The sequence below is a fragment of the Prionailurus viverrinus genome, chromosome C2 (assembly GCF_022837055.1).
Source record: "Prionailurus viverrinus isolate Anna chromosome C2, UM_Priviv_1.0, whole genome shotgun sequence".
NCBI lineage: Eukaryota > Metazoa > Chordata > Mammalia > Carnivora > Felidae > Prionailurus > Prionailurus viverrinus.
In genome coordinates, this window is record NC_062569.1 from 124,254,835 (window position 1) to 124,264,016 (window position 9,182).

A 9,182-nucleotide genomic window follows, 5' to 3' on the forward strand; every position below is an offset into this window, starting at 1 on the left:
AAATAAATACCTTTGCAAAATGATGGCCTTATTTACTTCAAACTATCTTATTTCCATTTTGAAGGGAGTAAAGAGCAGAAACACAAGTAAAGTTTGAAAGTGAATGGATACAGGATAATTCCATTGTCCCATCTACTTGTTTGAACAATATAATCACATTAAAGAGATGCATAAGGGCATTACAAAGCTAATAAATATCTCCTTGGAAAAATGTGTGGAAGGGATAGAGTTCTCTGTTTTTCTCATGGTGGTAGTTGTATGGGCTGGGAAGGAGTGAGATATTATTGGCTATGGTGTATGACCTTCTGGCATCATTAGCACCAGTTTGAAGATTCACCACAACCGTCTCTAGTTCATCACTGAACTTTGTAGGCCAGTCTCAAAGGAGATTATTCCTAAATTATGGTGCCCAGGGTAATCTTCCCAATCCTCCATACACTTTATAGAGACAGCTCTATAAAGAGATAATATTCTAAGCCAGATTGCTTGACAAGATCCACTTTATAATACTCTCAGCAACAAAGAACAGAAAATAGGAATGTAGGAAGTATGTTTTTCAGGGTTCACAGGAAAACCAAATAATCTCCAGGTACTTAATACATCCTAAAGTCATACACTTGAAAATACTTAAGATATCCATGATTTTGTTTGTTTTAATAATAATCATGGTTATATATTCTATTAGCTTTCTAGTATATAACTGGACTGGAAAATATAATGCTAGTTTAAGTGAATCACAATAAAGAAACAATAAAGATTAAAGTTAATTAAGAGTAAACATTTAAATATTAAAGGTTCACACTTTCACTCAGAAGAGTGACAGGAGGCAGTAGAGAAATCAACAAAGCAGATATTTTCAGTGTATTCCAGTGATTCCACTAACTTTGACAAAGAGATTCAACACACATAATGGCTCCCTCTGAGTCTTGCACTAATTTACTCTGTGACCTTGACCTTGACTAGCTTACTTGGGTTTTCTTATTTCATAGTTTTCTCAATAAATTAAAAAGAAAAGAATAAATGGAAAAAGGATTACTAAGCCTTATCACTATATAACATTATGGAGGGCATTAAGAATTACAGTTAGAACTCATCATGCCTCCTACAAAAAACTCCTTGTAAAGACTTTGTGTATCTTTTTTTTTTTTTTTTAATCTCATTTTTCCCTTGTTGTTGTTTGGGATGCTTCTGAGTGTAGATCTCCATGATTGGTAATTTGTGTGGTACATGGGTGATTTCTAGAACTACTCTACTTCCCATTTGTAAGTCAATATAAGTAAATGTGACCTTCAGATCATCAGAGATGAAAAGAGACAGCCTTAAAGTTAATTCACTGTGTCACCTAACCTCTCTCCCCTTCAGGTAGAGAAAGATATTGAGTCTTCTATTTTAGCAAATTTAAATGTGTCACAAATAAAGGGCATTTTGCATAACATGTTAAATGTATTTCCAGTTGAACTTCAATGCTGGTAAATCCTATTTAACATTGTATGCTTCAAAAACAAAGAAGCTTCTTCTGATAAAGAATAGGTTGAAGATACAAAATTGTTTATAAACACACACAAACTTGAATAAATATGAATCATTATGAAGATGGTCTTTGGAATAAAAATCTTATCACAACAAGCCATAACCAGGCGTGACATTTAATCCTCAACTCTTTAAAAGTGCCTCACAAATGGAACAGTATTGTTATCTTTGACAATATTATATGTAAGGGAAAAGGCAATGCCGAGTATAGACATTATTTATTTTTGCTGATCCAGTCTGTTTATTTCTTTCTTTTTCAATGTTTGCCACTCAAATTGCTATAGAATGTGATCTTCATTAGATATGTCAGCACTAGCCATTTGGATAAATACATTGGAAGAATTAGTTAGGTACCATGGAAGATGTGGTGATAATGTAATAAGCAGGTGGTGGAATAATACCAGAAATTAACCTTATGCCAATGTGTGTAAGTAATAGAAATAAAAATTTAAAAACTTAGAATGATCATTGCCTAAATTATTATACATCAGTATTTTTATACAGAATTTCTAACTTGAACAAGGTATTACAAAAAATAACATGTATTTAAGTACTTTAAAAAGTATATATTACAGAAAATTATTTTAAAGATATAATAGTGAAATCATTATATACTAAGTATGGTTGTCCTAAGGTCATTTAGATACCTCATCTCCCTCTATAATAAACATAAACCAGCTGGCTAATTTTTACTTTTTCTTTTATCTATAAAAAAAAATAAACTGAGGTCAAACAAATGTTATTTCCCCAAGATCATGCAGCAAATTAAAAATTGTACCAGAATTTACAATCAGATCTACTTGCTATAGATGGTCTCTTAACACTAAATCACAGTGTATATACACATATTCTTATTTATATGAACTCTTTTCACTAAATTGGAAATACATATGGGTAATTATGAACTTCATTGGTTATCTTAAAAATAAAGTGCAGTCTGGTTTAAATTTTATAATTGCCTCAGTATGTTATTGGACATGTGTTCTGATTCCTGTTTAGATATGCTGCCTACCTGATAGGCACCTACCTTCCAACTTCATGAAATGGTAGTAGTTGTTGTTTATATGAGTCACAACAGAGAGAATTGCCCATCTCTACATAGTAACAACCAATCAAGATATTTCCCAACCACATCACTGAGAATCCCCAACTCCAAAATACATGTATTTTTATCTCTTGTGGGCCACTTAAACATACATATAGGGACATCTGGGTGGCTCAGTCAGTTAAGTGTCTGACTTTGGCTCAGATCCATGATCATGGTCTGTGGGTTTGAGCCCTGCATCGGGCTTGTGCTGACAGCTCGGAGCCTGGAACCTGCTTCAGATTCTGTGTCTCCCTCTCTCTCGGCCTCTTCCCTATGCAAGCTCTGTCTCTGTCTCTCAAAAACAAACATTGAAAAAAATTCTAAAAATACACATATATATGAATATATTTGAAATATTTAAGTATATTTGAATATATTCCTAGGTATATTCAAATAACTGCTCAGAGAATAACTTAAAAATAAGTATTTTCTTTTTCATGCTTATTATTTATTTTGAGAGAGAGAGAGAGAGAGAGAGAGAGAGAACGAGCAGGGGAGGGGCAGAGAGAAGGAAGAGAGAGAATCACAAGCAGAGCCTGTGCTTTCAGTGCAGAGCCCGACATGGGGCTCCATCTCACAAATCCATGAGCTCATGACCTGAGCCCAAATCAAGAGTCCAATGCTTAACTGAATAATCCATCCAGGTGCCCCAGAAATCAATATTTTCAAAAAACAAAACAGAGTCAGCTAAGTTTTATTCATATACAAAGGTCAATAGTATACATTGTTTAATTGAAAAAAGCAAGAACAGGTTTATAAGGCTTATTTACATACAATCTGTGGAAATGGGTCTTTTTCATTTTTTTTTGAAATTTATTTACTTTTGAGAGAGAGAGAGAGAGAGAGGGAGAGATGGGGGGTGGGGAGGGGTAGAGAAAGAGGGAGACACAGAATCTGAAGCAGGTTCCAGGCTCTGAGCTGTCAGCACAGAGCCCTTCATGGGCCTTGAACTCACAAACTGAGAGATCATGACCTGAGTGAACTCAGACACTTAACCGACTGAGCCACCCAGGTGCCCCAAAATGGGTCTTTTAGGTTTCATTTTATTTTATTTTTCTTCTGAGTAAACTGATTCAATGGAAGTCAACAAAGAGAGAAGTTATTCCTTAAAGTTAGGGAAGATAATTCCAGATCATGTTTCTTAAGAAAGCTTAAATTTCAGCTATGAAATAAACATGACATGCTCTTTGGAAAAGAAAAATGGCTGCTAATGTCATTTGATGGTCTCTTCTACTTAGTTAATCTGGGTCTGCACTAAGACCCTTGTTTTGATTTGCCAAGGTATGCATTTTTGAATAGCAGTAAAAAATCTAACCCTTTCCTACAACTTTCTCTCTATTCTTTAAGTAACCAAATAGATTTTTTAAAGAAGATTCCTGAATTGGGATGTCCAGAGTAATTTTCCAATCTAAGACATATTTAAGATAGCTCTATGTAGAAATTATAAGCCATATTGCTAGTGGACATTTTATTGGCTCTAACTGGTTTTACCTTGTATCCAATATTACACCCATGAGTGGGTCCTACAGAATAGCTCACTCTTTAATATTTTTTCTGCATATTGCTTCTTTTTTTTTCAAATGAAATTTACTTTCAAGGAAACCCTTTTACTTCTTTAAGACTATTTTGTAGAACAGTTTTAAATTCATAGCAAAATGAAAGGAGGTACAGAGATTTGCATATGCCCTCTATTTCCATAAATGCATAGCCTCCCCCATTATCAACTCCCCTCACCAGAGTAGTAATTTACTACAACTGGTGAACCTACATTGACACATTATAATCACCCAAAGTGCATAGTTTACATTATAGTTCATTTTTGGTGATGTGCGTTCTATGGGTTTGCACAAATGTATAATGACATGTGTCGGTCATTATTGTATCATACAGAGTATTTTTATTGCTTAAAAATCCTCTGCACTCCATCTATTTAGCCTTCCCCTCTCCAATCCCTGGCAACCACTAATCTTTTTCACTGTCTCCAGAGTTTTGCCTTTTCCAGAATGTCATATGGTTGGAATCACACATTATGTGGTGTTTTCAGATTGATTTCTTTTACTTGGTAATATGCATCAAAGTTCTCCCATGTCTTTTCATGACCTGATAGTTTATTACTTATAATGCTGAATAAAATTATACTATTTGGATATACCACAGGCCATTAATCCATTTGCCTACTGAAGGACTTATTTGCTGCTTCCATGTTTTAGTTATTATGAACAAACCGGCCATCACCACCCATATGCAGCATTTTGTGTGGCTGTAGCTTTTCAGATCTTTTGGGTAAATCCCAGGGAGCACAATTGCTGGAGCTTATGGTAAGAGTATCACTATTTTTGTAAGAAACCGTCTTCCAAAGTGGGTGTGCCAGTTTGCATTCCCACCAGCAATGAATGAGAGTTCCTTCTGCACCATTCTCATCTGCATTTGGTGTTGTCAGTCCTCCTTATTATGGATGTTCGTAGAAGTATAGAATGGTGTCTCCTTGGTTTAAGTTTACATTTTCCTAATGAGATATGGTGTGGAGCATCTTTTCCCATGCTTACTTGTCATCTATGTATATATTCTTTGGTGAGGTGTTTGTTAAGGTCTTTGGCTCATCTGTTAAATTGGGTTGTTTCCTTATTATTGAATATGAAGAGTCTTTGTATATTTTGGAGAATAGTCTTTTATCCGAAGTGTTGTTTGCAAATATTTTCTCCCAGTCTGTGTTCTCACTCTCTTAAGTGTCTGACACAGGGCAGAAATTTTCAATTTTAATGAAGTCCAGCTTATCAATTATGTCTTCCATGGATCATGCCTTTGGTGTGGTATTTAAAGTCATCACCATACCCAAGGTCACCTAGGTTTGCTCCTATGTTGTCTTCTAGGAATTTCACAATTTTGCATTTAGCTTTGTGATCCACTTTTGGGTTAATTTTTGTGAAGGATATAAGGTCTATGTCTAGACTCTTTGTTGTATGTGACTGTCCACTTTTTACCAGGACTGTTTGTTGAGGAGACTATGTGTGGTCCACATAGTGGCTCTTTTGTCAAAGACCAATTGACTCTGTTTATGAGAGTCTATTTGTGTACCATCTATCTTATTCCATTGGTCTGTTTGCCTTTTTTTTTAAATTACCACCATATCTTTATTACTATAACTTTATAATAAATCTTGAAGTTGAGTAGTATTAGTCTTTCAATTTTTTTTTCTCTTTCAGTATTGTTTGGGCTATTCTGGATCTACCACCTCTTCATATAAACTTTAGAATCAGTTTGTGGATATCCAGAGACCTATGGCTTTTTTATACCTAAACCTTATAAGTCATACATATCTCTTAATATAACACATTCAGCTATGTTTATATGTTTATACAAAACAATGTGCTAGCACAGTCTTGTGGTATATTCCAGATACAATTGGTAGAACTTCAAAATAACATATGATTTTAAATCACCAGATTTCTTTTTTTTTAATGTTTATTTACTTTTTAAAAAAAATTTTTTTTTCAACATTTATTTATTTTTTTGGGACAGAGAGAGACAGAGCATGAACGGGGGAGGCGCAGAGAGAGAGGGAGACACAGAATCGGAAACAGGCTCCAGGCTCTGAGCCATCAGCCCAGAGCCCGACAGGGGGCTCGAACTCACGGACCGCGAGATCGTGACCTGGCTAAAGTCGGACGCTTAACCGACTGCGCCACCCAGGCGCCCCTATGTTTATTTACTTTTTGAGAGAGAGAGAGACAGAGCACGAGCAGGGGAGGGGCAGAGAGAGAGGGAGACACAGAATCCAAAGCAGGCTCCAGGCTCTGAGCTCTCAGCACAGAGCCCGACATGGGGCTCGAACCCATGAACTGTGAGATCATGACCCGAGCGAAGTCAGATGCTTAACCGACTGAGCCACCCAGGTGCCCCAAATCACCAGATTTCAACAAAGGGGGATATTACTGGTTCTAGAAGAGGCTATATGCCATGTTACTATATGCAAAGCAGTGCTTGTTAATGGTCATACTAACTGGTGATCAGGAAGTGATTAAATATATTACTTCCTAATATCATGAGGTCTTCCTACCATTAAAGATCATTATCTTAAGTTCCAAGATGTAACTGTTTTCTATTATGCAATTAACTGGGTGTCTTACGAGCAGAACCATAATCGAAAATTAGAAATATGCAAAACTTTTCATCAGATGAAGACAAAAAAGCACAATTGGGAAACCTTCGGCAAAACATATTACCCTGGGTATTACCTGCATTAACACTACATACGCCAAGGGATGTTTGGCAAATCCTGTTAAAGCAGGCCTGAGGGGCCTTTTGCCATTTACCATGTGGCAATGTTTTATTTAGCTCTGAACATATGGAACTTGCTAACTCTTATGAGGAAAACATGGTTTAGACTATTCAATTACCATGAGATAATATATAAAAGTTATAAAGGAAAGAGAACATACACTTATGTGTATTTTAACTGTGTCATGAAAATTTTGACAAACTTGCTATTTTGTCTCTCAGTAGAAGAGAGACAGTTTACCTCTTTGTATCTAAATAATAAAGGAAACATTGTTATTAAATGTCACTACCATCAATCCTTAGGTATAAATAAAGGAAGTGAGTCATCTCAAACATAAGGAAGCACTGGAGTTACTATTCACAGAACTTGACCACAAATGAACATATTGTATCTACCCATTATTTTAAGGGGGTGTGGGATGAAGAGGAGGGTCTGAGAAATACAGTTCAACAAGAGAAAGATTCCCAGCAAATTAAATTTATTATTACCATGAATACAAAATTAAGATGACATCAGAGAAAAACCCTTCTAGTTGATGTCTGTCACTTACGACTTATGATAATGCTTACTCACTGTCTTAAAAAGTGAACCCAGAAATTACTTACGAACTGAAAAATAAAATGAGTTCTCCCTTGACATTTGGCCCCATATTCCTTAAATATCTGGGTGAGTATCCTCAATGGTTCCCTTAAATATTTCTAATCAATCAAGAGGTCTCAGGAAATGAAGAAAATAGTCAACACATCAATTAATTTATTCTGAATTACCTGTTGAACACCTTCAGTATAAATGGTAAATGAGCATAAATTGCTGTAAAAATCAAACTGCTGCCTTTCATGAAGGCTGCACTCTGGCTGTTCTGCTGTGGAAAACACATTTTCCCTCACCTGACACTTTACTATGTATTTGCTAGAGCTTTTGCTTCTTTTTTCTTACAAAAATAAACGATACAGTATTTTCCACCAAGGTAAATAGGAAGATAACCAAGCAAGCAGGAAATCAAGAAGATTGTGTGAGTTAATTTGTAGGGGAAACTGTACATATGTATGTACTTGAAATGGAAATAACTGGGTACAAAAACAAGTATTTTGGAGCACCTGGGTGGCTCATTTGATTGAGCGTCCGACTTCAGCTCAGGTCATGATCTTATGGCTCCTGAGTTTGAGCCTCACACAGGGCTGTATCCTGACAGCTCAGAGCCTGGAGTCTGCTGAGGATTCTCGGTCTTCTCTCTCTGCTGCTCCCCCCGCTCATGTGTGTGCTCTCTCCCTCTCTGTCTCTTTCTCTCAAAAATAAATAAATCATTCAAAAGAAACCAAGTATTTTAAGGAAAGATAGGACAATAGAAAGTTGGAAAATAAATAATAAAAAATAGAAGAAAATGCTATTGTTGCTTCAGTATATGTTTGTATTTCTGTTTAAAGCTCCACAAATTCTGTAGCCTATTTTTTTTTTAGTTTACACTATATTAGAGTATTTAATTCAGAAATTTGAGTTCTCAAAAAGAAATCACATCTAATAAACTGTTTCTTGCAAGTGCTTTGACAAATTCTACCCTATGATCTCCCAATATGTCTATATTTAGAATGTTAAAGTATATTTTTTGAGAGAAGACAAAAAGTCATATTAGAACTGCATAAAACCTCCCCAAAATGATAATCCAGGGTTAAAGATTGACTCACCCTGACTCAAGAAAACCTTCTTCATTCCCTGACTACAATAAAATTCACCTGCAGATCAGAAATATATACAACAAGCTGAGGTATTGGTCTAAAATTTTGCTTCAATAAAATTGCGTCACAATGCCAAAATGCTGACCACTGGAACCTCCCAGATTTCTATTAATTCTATCTGCTATTACCTAATCTATTTACTTAAGTAGTTCTGTAGTGCACAATCATTTAAAATTTGCCATGTGACTAGGAATCAATTATATTAGAAATTTCAACAAAAAAAAAACCCTTTTATTGGAAGATGTTTCATTAATTAGTACTGGATAGAGTAAATTAGAAGCTAACATTATTTTCCTTACAGTTACAAATTATGAATTTGTTGCACAGGGCAAAAATTATAGACCTTTCCAAGCTTGAATCTTTACTTGTCTCATTAGGTGGATTAATTCAATTTCTGGTTAGGGAAGATTTCAACAGGTTTAATATTAATATGACATGGATATTGTTGAAAAGATGAAAGCTATTGAAAACCACCTACCACCTCTAAATTCTATCCATTTTCAACTATTTAGATCAGTAATACAATGGACTTATTAAGATTATGTTTCAGGTG